Source organism: Nannospalax galili, unplaced genomic scaffold (genome assembly GCF_000622305.1).
Source record: "Nannospalax galili isolate Female #2095 unplaced genomic scaffold, S.galili_v1.0 scaffold750, whole genome shotgun sequence".
Classification (NCBI taxonomy): domain Eukaryota; kingdom Metazoa; phylum Chordata; class Mammalia; order Rodentia; family Spalacidae; genus Nannospalax; species Nannospalax galili.
The window spans coordinates 528,537-539,999 of NW_008327506.1; positions in this window are offsets into that span (position 1 = coordinate 528,537).

Consider the following 11,463-nt stretch of genomic DNA (forward strand, 5'->3'; position numbering starts at 1 on the left):
TTATCTTCTCCGGTGGGACACCTCACAACAATGTCTGGAAGGCAGGAAATTCCTTAGGATGTCTTTTCGTGTTACCATGTCCTGTGAGTAAGGTCAATGGGAAACTGCAACAACCCAATCTAGACAGGACAACAAATGACCCAGACTCCTCAGAGATGAAGGTATGGGTCACTCCTCCAGGGAAAGAGCCAAGACTTGCAGAGGTACGTGATGATGGTGGAGGAAATACAGAATGGGTTGTAGAGAAAGGTAGTTATAAAGATCAGCTGAGGTCATGTGACCAGTTTCAGCCCTGTGGATTGTAACTGACATAAACATTTTGTCCTATTTGGGTAAGAATATGCTTGTGCATTGTCTTAGTTTGTTCTTCGTTGCTCTGACAAAATACTCTTCCCACTACCAACTTGGGGAGGAAAGGGTTTATTTAGCTTGCAACTCCCAGGTCTCAGTTCATCAGGGAGCCCAAGGTAGGAACTCAGGGCAGGAACCTGGAAGCAGGAGCTGGAGCACAGACCATGGAGGAATGCTGCTTACTGGCTTGCTCTTCTGGCCCCTGCTCAACCTGCTTTCTTATGCAACACAGGCCCACCTGCTCAGGGGTGGAACTACCCACAATGCACTGGGCCCTCCCACATCACAGAACAATCAAAAAGATGCCTCACAGGCATGGTCACAGGCCAGTCCAATGAAGGAAATTCCCCAATTGATGCTCCCTCCACCCAGTTATGTTGTTGACACTAAAGCTATCCAGCACATGCATATATACACATATATTAAGCAGATATTTGTGTTGTTTCTGTTTGAATGTGTAATTGAGATGTGTTAAGTGGTTAAGTATTGTAAATTTATATTATCATATTTAGCTTATGAGATACTAAAGGACTAAGCATTCCTTAAAGACTTTACCACCTGCTCTAAGATATATAATGTGTTTGTGGTTGTATGTGGGATAGTTATATCACGTTAGGTGGAATTATGACCTCAACATTGTTTTCATCTGAAAATTAAACATGCTGTTGGGTGTCAAGTCAACAAGGGTTGGACTTGTGATGGTTAACCCTGGGTGTCAACTTGATCCAGCTCTGGGATTAGCAGAGGTTAGAGAGACTTTCTTGATTGGATCATTTGCTCACATTACCTTCTGATGGCAACCTGCATAAAAGGCCATGGCTCTTACTTCTTTGTCTCTTGCCTTCTCTCTCACTGGTGAGCTTGTCTTGGTGCTGTGACCAACTTCTTTAGATTCCAATGTGGTTTGAAGACTAGCAGATCTCCTAGAACCCATCAGGCCTTCAGTGTCAGATTGGGACTACTGAGACATCCAGCCTTGTGGGCTGAGCAGCTGCCGGATTCTCAGCCTCTCCAGTGTGGTGCAGCCATCATTTTATCAGTTCTATTTCTTTGGAGAACCCTGACTGATATAGATTGTGGTACTCTCTGCTATGGTTTTCCAGGAGTAGACAATCCCAGCATATACATATAGATGTATATATAATTGGAATATTACCATATTCTTGTTAAATTTAATTATTCTAATGTTTTTGATAGAATCTTTAAGATTTTCTGGATTCAGAATCTGTGAAAATATTGGCATGTTTAGTCTTTCAAGGAAATTTCTTATTTCACTTAATTATTAAATTAACCAGCAAAAACGTGTTTACTATTTGAATGCCTGGATGGTGTCTTGTGGTGTCTTCTTTTACAGTTTTACCATTGGCAATTTGTATCTTCTCTTACTCTTTTTAAAATCAAGGTTTATGTACTTATTCATAACATGTGGAGGGGCCAATGAGGGTGCATCTTTCCACCTTCTTCTGAGGCAAGTCTCTCTTGTTTCTGCTGCTATGTTGCTTATGCCAGCTTCCAGCTCGATTCTCTTGTCTCTGTGTCCTACCTGGCCACGGGAGTGCTGGGATTTCAGACGTGTGCCACTATGGGTTTGGGGGATGAAACTCAAATTGTCAGTCTTGTGTAGCAAACACTTTTACCCACTGGGCCATTTCCCCAGCACTTCTCTTTTATTACTTATCAATCTATGTACAAATTAATTGATTTTATTAAATAAACAGCTTTTAAAATTTACTTATGTGTATGAAAGTTTTGCCTGCATGTATATAAGTGCATCCGTGTGTACAATGCTTGAGGAGGCCAGAAGAAGGCGTTGGATCCCCAGACGGAGTTACAGATGGTGAGCTGTCATGTGGGTGTTGGAAACCAAACCCAGTCCATTCTGAGAGCAGTCAGTGCTCTTAACAACTGAGCCATCTCTCCAGTCCCAAGAAACAGCTTTTTATTGTATTTTTCTCTTTATCGTTCATTTTATATTTCAGTGAATTTTTTGTGGGGGGGAGGGAAGAGTTTTCTTTTTTAGATATAGTCTTATAACATAGTTCTTGTCATGTGGGTGTTGGAAACCAAACCCAGTCCATTCTGAGAGCAGTCAGTGCTCTTAACAACTGAGCCATCTCTCCAGTCCCAAGAAACAGCTTTTTATTGTATTTTTCTCTTTATCGTTCATTTTATATTTCAGTGAATTTTTTGTGGGTGGGGAGGGAAGAGTTTTCTTTTTTAGATATAGTCTTATAACATAGTTCTTGCTGGTTTGGAACTCATTACTCATCCCAGACTGGCCTCAAATTCACAGTGATTCTCCTGTCTCAGCCTCCTGGGTGCTGGGATTACAGATGTGAACCATCAAACACAGCCTCCACTTTTACATCTAATGTTTTGTCCCTTCTATTTACTATGTTCCTTTAAAAAATTCTTAAAAGTAAATTTAGACCATTGACTTAAATTAGTCCTTATTTTTAGTTTTTTAAATTTTCTTATTTTTTTATTTTTATTTTTATCTTTTGGTCTTTTTGAGACAGGGTCTCCCTGTAGCCCCAGCTGGCCTGGATTCACTATGGAGACCAGGTTAGCCTTGAACTCACAGAGATCCGCCTGCCTCTGCCTCCCAAGTGCTGGGATTAAAGGCGTGTGCCACCATGCCCGGCTGTCCTTATTTTTAAATAGAAGCATTTAAAGTTGTAAAATTTACGCTATTCCTGCTTTAGCTACATCCTGAAAATTTTGTTGTATTTTTTATCAATATGTTATTTCATGATCAGTCAGTGACCATGCTGTTCCTCTATTCATGTCTGTGCTCAGTAGTCAGTTTCACAGGCTCTTTGATCAATCTGTATGAATGAAATAACTCCTTCACCCTTCCTTTTTTCTTTCTTTAAGCACATCTAGTCCCAGACATTAAAAACTTAATTAATTAGCTGATTAATATTTTTTGAGACAAGATTTCATGGATCACAGCTGGCCTCAGACTTGAAATGTACCTGAGGATGATCTTGACCTTTGGACCCTCCTGCCTCAACCTCTTGAGTACTGAGATTAGAGGCATGCGTCATCACACCCAGTTCATATAGTGCTGGGGATTGAACCCAGACTTCATGAATGTAGGCAAGTAGAGGGGGTGGGGACCAACACTAAAAGGATAACTAGTAATGATTTAAAAATGCATGATATCATATATTCTAATAATATAACTATAGATACTAAAGAAAAATTAAGGCAGAGCAAAGGATGAAAACAGGAAGAGGCTCTAAACAATAGGGACTAATTATTGTGTTTGTCAATATAGCCTAACACTTTAGAAGAGCCCTAGGATAGTTATTTCTTGAATAAAAGAATAAAAATTATTTAAGCTCAGAGCAAACTTGGAGAAAAGCTATATGGACAGCTTTTTCCAATCCAATCTACTTATTTATATGGCTCTTGTTTTTGCTTCTACTTGGTCATTAGCTATCTACGCATCACAATTGCATATCTGTTTGCCCCCACTGACCAAGGGCAAGAATCATGCCCATATTCACCAGTGCTCAGTACTGGACATGAGCAGCACACACAGAAATGCACAGCAAATGTGTGACAAATGCCAAGTCAAATGCCAACAGTCACACCTACCTTGCAGATCAATAGTGCATTCAACTTATCTGTTACCTGAGGCCTACCCATAAATCTGGCAGATTTGAACTACTAAAGACCTTTAAGTTTGGATGATGTTATTTGTTTGTGATCTGGGTCATGAAACACATCTGTACCATGCTTTCTTGTTTAGAAAACTCTTTTCTGTACATCATCACACTGAACCGTAATAATATTCCTAGGGGAAAGCATTGTTACTCTCATTTTCCAGACAAAGAAGCACAAGTTCAAGAAGTTAAAAATGGTCTAGACAGATGGCTCAGAGGTTAAGAAAAGCCATTGTTCTTCCAGAGGACCTGGGCTCAATTCCTAGCACCCACATGGCAGCTAACAACCGTTCATAACTCCAGTTCCAAGGAATCAAATGCCCTCTTCTGGCCTCCACAGGCATTGCATGACACAGGTGCACTTACATGCAGGCAATATACACATACACAAAAAATAAAAATAATAAATGAAATATTAAAAAGTTAAAAACTATGTAGTCAAAAATAGGGAAACGAGACTAGATCCAAGGCCCCTGACCTCTCCAGCACCTTTCAAAATCATGGGAAGAGCTGAATAAAGCAAACATGTCTTTGAGTTGGGCTTTAATCACTCATGGACAAATGGAGAGGGCTTTGTGGTTGGAAGGACTCAAGAGGCATGAGATTGCAGTGAGCTAAAGCAGGCACTAGGCTTGGACTTCATTGTTCTCATCTGTTGGCACAGTCTTGTGTAAGGGAAGGTGCTCTTGAATTTAGAACCTGACCTCTCTCTGCTGTTTATTAATACCCTTGAGCAAAGGACTATTCCTGTCTGAACCTTGTTATTCACACCTCTAAAATGGGGCTTTAATCTCTATTCCTGAAGATATTGTAAAAATGACATGAGAGATTCAGGCAAATGCATCTTGCTCTTGTGAAGCAGACCCTCTGCCTTAGACAGTTTTCCCTGGCTCCTTCCTGAAATTCACTCTATCAAGAACATTCTACATGCTGTTTCGCCTCTCACTGATATTGGACAGAGGAGAAAAGAGGATGGTAAAGCTGAGCAGAGTATGGGAATTGTCAACTACCCTTGTTGCATCATAAGAAATGGCCCTGGCCCTGTGGGGACAGTACGGGGGTAAAGTCAGCTGGTATCAAGCCATAGCATATATAGAGTAGTGGAAAAGGACAACCCAATGGTCATTTGTTGATTGCTATTTACTGTTTATTCCAAAGGTATTATTTATCTTTGCTTTACTGTGATACAATACTTGATGCAAGCAACTTAGGGAAGGAATGATTTATTTTGGCTCATAGTTTCAGAGATTTCAGTTCAGAGTCCTTCTCTCTGTTGATTCTAGGTCTGTGGTGAGGCAAAACACCATGATAGTCTATGTGGAGAAGTCTGTTCAGTGAGGAAAAGACTGGAGATGCCAGTGACCTACTTCCTCTAAGTTTGCATTATCTCCTAAACTCCCAAATAGCGCCACCATCTGGGGACCAAACATTCAATACATGAGCCTATGGGACAGCTGTATTTAAACCTTAGCACATAAATATAACAACAGATGAGAGCCCAAAGTCCTTGGGTGGACCCTTTGGGTCCCTCCTAGATCATACACCCCTAATCTTTTCCCACCCCTAATCTGTGGGCAGCTGGAGTCTACTCTCTATACCCAATATCTGCTGGGAATCATGGTCCAGACCGTCCTCTGGGCCTCCTCCTCTCATTATCAGCAGCAGCAGCACAGATTGGATATGGTGGGATATGACTCCAATACTGTTTCCATTCGCATTTCCTGTCAGTTTTGGCCTTCACCCCACTCGTTAGTCTTCTGCAGTGTTTCCTGGATCATGCTCAGCACCAACCTGCCTCTACACTGTTACCTTTGCTTGGAACATCCTTCCACAGAGTTTCCACTGGCATTTGATCACAGATCTTTGCACAGCTTCATGGCTAGTCCGAGACCACTTACTCTACCAACACTGACCTGTTTTGCTTAGAAGGACCATGGGACTATGGTCTTGTAAACCTCACTGCATATAAGGTAGAATGCCAGATTTACCAAGTGAAAATAAAAGATATCCAACTAAGTTTGAATTTAAATTTGAATTTCAGAGAAATAAGGTTTAGTTTTTAGTATGTCTATATAATGATTGGGACATATTCATACTAAATAATTATTTATCTGAAATTTACATTTAATTGGAAGCCTGTATTCTATGTGGCTGTCTTTTTTCCTGTGCTTGTAAATCTATGATAGCTTAACATCCTTTTGGGAAGGGTGATGGATTAGTTACTACTTGGACTTGAAGAGGCCTGAATACCTGGAAGTGGTGCTGGTCTGAGGACCCACTTACTCTAGAGTCTGAGTTTCACAGACCAAAGGGAGGATACACCAGTTCACAAAGTGGGTGGTTGGCAGTGGGCAGGCTGGAACTCAAGGCCCCTCTCCCACTTCCTCCACAGCTCCCTCCTGCCCAACAGCCCTGTGCTCTGAGCTGACTGAGAGCTCAGGTTCCCACTCCCCTGCCCCTGCCCCTGCCCTGCCCTTGGCTGGTTTCAGAGGGGCGTCTGATGACGAAATGTGATCCTGCCATAAAATCTATACCAAACCAACTCTTTTCACAGCCCACCCGCCCTCCTCAAAGGGGGCACATAATCCCCATTTATGGAGCCTAGCAGCTGGATCGGGTCTGAGTCTTTGAACGTGAGCTTGAGGTACCCTGGGTCAGTCAGCCCTGGACGGAGGAACATGAGAGTGAGGGCATTTAGCTGAGCAAGTTGAAGGACCAGCAGGTCATGGGTCATCTAGCTCAAGGGGCACAAGGCAGAGCAGAGCAGTCAGAGGGGTTGGAGATGGACATCCAAGCACACTCATCTCTCAGAATGTGTAGGAACCGGAACTTTTTCCAGCAGCTGAGAAGGAAGACAGCAGGCTTGCTGGAGAGACATTTGGTCCTCTTAGGGGGATGATTTCAGAGCCCTTAGAAGGCTCTGGAAATAGTGCAGGCAGAACGATTTCAATTCTGCCTCAGGGTGGAAGTGTAGGCCCAGCGAACATATCAGGAGGTAGCATCTGGGCCCTGGGCCTGGCAGGGTCAGGGGATGGAGATTCTGAGGTGGACATCTTCATCCTCAGGACCTGAGCCCTCTGTTACCAAGGCTAGAAAAGAGGTCTAGAAGCCAGTCTTGAGAAGCACCCACACTCAGAGTAGGGTAGGAGCAGTGAGCCCCAAGGGGAGATGAGAGGCAGGAAGCAGGGGATTATGGGAAGTGGGCTGAGTCCCCAGGCCCTGCAGGAAGTTTGCTTGGGTTTGCGGAGGGTGTGGGACTGGCTCAGGGGTGAGAGGAAAGGAAGTGTGGGTGCTGAGTGCAGACACCATTCTAAGGAAGCCTGCTTATGAAGAGATGGCAGCAGCTGGTGGAAAGGGTGGACTTCTAGAGTAGCAGTTGTGCTGAAATGTGGAAGGGAGGAGGGGAGGAGTGGGAGAGCAGCTTCTACGCCTGCCCTCAACAGTCACATCGACATTTCCTTTCAGCTCAGGTTACCTGCACTACCCGACACCCAAAACAAATGTGTCACCATGCAACTCACCTTTACTGTATGTGTCCCACTCTGATCTTGTCTCTTCTATTTCGTGTTTTAAAATTGCTGGTTCACAGTATGCAGTTTGAGAGGCCTGGGATGGCAAAACTGGACAGAGGGAGGAGTGGGCTGTGCTCCAGAGGGGACATTCAGGTGGAAGGGCTGGCTTCCTATGGGGAGAGGGATCCCATTAACCACTAGAATAGAGGTTGAGGTTTGGAGTTCTGGGTATGGCATACTGCTGGGAATTGTATGGCCTTGATGAAAGCGAGCCACCTGCTCTAGCCTCACACTACCTGCAGGAGAGCGTGTGACAGTGGAAATCCATGTTTGTTGAATGTGTGGACACACAAGTGAACATATACAGACACATCAACAACATAGATGCCGCACAAAGACAAATACACAAGTCTTCCCTTAGGCTCCTGGTGTACAGCTGCATATATACGCATGTATATACACATTCATATCCATACATGGATGTTCATCCAGGCAACATCCATCCATTCAAATAGACATAGATATTTTAAACATGCATTCATGTGAGGATATATCTTTGAGCACATTCAAATACATAGACATGAAGTATATATTTGTGTGTTCAAGTACACACACACACACACACACACAGACACACGCCTCAAATACTTTGAATTTAAAAATGCTCATTGAGAGTTACACAGCATGTAACAGACTCTAACTTAGGGCCCCTCATCAGCTTCACTTTTTTCTCTGCATCTTTGTCATTCGTCAGTGCTCCCTTCTGTCGCAGGCTCTTTGCCGAGGCTATCCCATGCCCTGGAACACCTTTCCCTTACTGCATTTGCCCCTCATCTTTCAGCCACACTGTGTGCCCCCTTTCCTCTGGGACACTAATTTGGAGCACCCACTCAGCACCTTCACTTTGTTTATGACACTCAGTCTCCTGTTTTCCTTGCTTGCTGGTTCCCCTTAGACTGCCAGCTGTTTCTTTCATGGTTCTATGCAGGCAGGTTTTAATAAATAAATACAGGCTTATGAAAGAATACTGCGTGAGGATTACTTCTGAGTGCCAGGTGCTGGAGTAGGTGGGCAGGGCTATTATCTTACCCTTACTGCCTTTCTTTTCTTTCTTTCTTTTCTTTTTTTTTTTTTTTAAAGATATACTTTTGGGGATGGAGAGATGGCTCAGCAGATAAGAACACTGGCTGTTCTTACAGAAGACCCAGGTTCAAATCCCAGCACTCACATGGCAGCTAACTGTTCCTAACTCCAGTTCCAGGGGATCTGACAGTCTCTTCTGTTTCACAACAGGAGTGCACTTACCCGCGTGCAGGCAATACAGGCATACACATAAAATAAAAATAATAAATAAATAAAAAGATATACTTTTTATTTCTGTGTGTGTGCCTCTGGAGGCCAGAAGAGGGTGTTTGATTTCCTGGAGCTGTAGTTACAGGCAGTTGTGAGCAGCCAGCTCTATGTGAGCGCTGGGAACTGAACTCGGGTCCTCTGGAAGTGCAGCAAGTGAAAGATCTATTGTTCTTAAACTGCCATCTCTCCGGCCCCTATTGCCTCTGTATTTTCTTAAGGAGCAATGGGAGCATCCTGGGGTCAGAACTGGATCTAAAATATCCACTGCCAACTATTGGTTTTCCCCTCTGACCCAGGAGTCTGAACCTGCAAGGGAGTGCAGCTCCTCTTCAGAGACACCCTTCCTGTTGGTGCCGGCCTATTGCTTTTCTGTGGAATCAGGCCAGGACTGAACAAAGCTGACCGGGTGTGTCATGGGACATAAGTTGTTTCACCAATTCTGCCAGGAAACATGACACAGGCGACAGAACGCCCCTCAGAGCTGGAGCTGCGTGCAAGCCGCCAGTGGAGACCTGAGGGTCTCCGGCACCGGCCTGGGTCGGGTGGGCTCGCACCACCGCTTGGTGGCCTGGCCCTGGCGGGACGGAGCACAGGCTCCGGGACCTTGGGGAACCCGTGCGGAGGCGGAGGCCTGGCAGGGCGGGGCCGGGCGGCGAGGCGACATGGAAATGGCTTCTCCAACTCCGGGACCAGCCACGCTGTTGACACAGGCGTCAGTTTTAATGAGAAATCTGGAGCGTGCGTGGGAGATGCGGCGTGGGTCTCAAAGACTCGCCAGCCATGGGTGGGAGGGGAAGCGCTGGGCGAGCTCACCTTTGAACAGCCCGGACACTGTTTACCTTGGCGGCCCAGTGGCAGCTTTACAGATATTAAATACCGACCAGAGGGGGAGCGGAGCTCGGGGACCGCGGGGATCCCGCGCCCTCCCTGCAGCTGGCGTTAGAATTCGGTCCTGGGGAGACGCGGATGCGCCCTTCTCATCCAGTCCCAGCCCCGTCGTCTCCTAATTCGATTTTGCGTGTCGCCAGGAGGAGGAGGCCGAGGCCGGCTGGGTCTTGCTCACACCCAGGCCTGTCTGCCTCTGGGGACTGAGGTCTCCAGCCCAGTCATCTCGGCGGTGCTCGGGTTGCCTGACTCTCCTTAAGGGGTTGAGGAGACCACTCTCCCCAAGACCCCTGCAGGACAGAGGAGGGCTCTGCTCATTCCGGGCTTCATCGGGGCAGTCAGAAGACTCCCCGCAGAGACACAAGCCTTGTTGATTTTACGGAGAAGGCTGCTATGCACATTTCACTGCTGATTTATTGGTTTTTAACTAGATCCTTATGCCGGGCTAAAAAAGTCATCTTGCACTTTGCAAGGCTCTCTGCTGACTGCTGCCGAAAATAAGACAGCACCGCGCCCCCTCCACTGGAAGGGTGGTGGAGGCGGAGGTGTGAGCACAGGGTCCTCTTCTGAGAAAGGAGCTTCCTGGATGCCACTGACCACGTGCGGTGTGTACTGGGGTGAGTGTGTTTCTGTGTGGAAGAATTTATGGGTCTGAAGGGAAGGGTTAGGAGAGGCTGGCACATACTGCCCACCTTTTCTGTCTCAAGCCTCATAGGGCTCTTGTAGATTTTAATGACATGGGGGTGGGGAGGGGTCAGTTAAATGTGGTTCTTAACTCAGCTGTGTGATCTGAGAAAGCTAATAAACTCTCCCATCTCTGATTTGTCATCTCTGGAAAGAGTGCAATTCTTTTAAAAAATTTTTATTGATTCTTTGAGAATTACATTCCATGTATTTTGATCATGTTCAGGTCCCCTCCTGTGTCTCCACACCCATCCTACAAATGCCGCTGTCTGACTTCATATCTTTTGTTTTTTCTTTTTTTAACTTTAAAAAAATTATTGAGAATTTCACACATGCGTATAAGGTGTTTTGATCAAACCATGCCCACTCCCTCCCCTCCAACTCCTCCCGTATCTCCCCATCACTTTTTTTCTGACAACTTCATGAATGCTTTCTTTTTTTTTTTTTTTTTTTTTGTTTTGAGACAGGGTCTCCCTGTAGTCCCAGCTCTCCTGGAACTATGTAGACCAAGCTGTCCTGGAACTCACAGAGATCCGCTGCCTCTGCCTCCCAAGTGCTGGGATTAAAGGTGTGCACCACCATGCCCCACTTCTTTCTTTCTTTCTTTTTTATGGGGCTTTTTGCTACTCTACCATTTCCCCCTCTGAAGAGGTAACCCTAAAATCTTTTAGGGATTAGATAAAAGCTCCCAAATATGTCAAGAAATTCCAATAATAGACTCTGATGTGAACATTTGAAATTTGCCCTCTTCTGACTTTTTTCTGGTTCCCTGTCTAGAACTTGTAATGCTAACCACTCTGGCCTTTACTTCTCCTTCACATCCCCTATTCACTAGTCAAGGACTTTCTTTTCTCCCTACAGATAAGCGTTATGCAATTTGGGAGTCTTTTAGACAGACCCACTGAATGGGTACTCCAATTGCCTCACCCTGTGTCCCTGTTCAACATGGAAGAAACCAGAGCGGTCTGCGTCCCAATTCCTTATCAGCAATTTGGGTAACATCT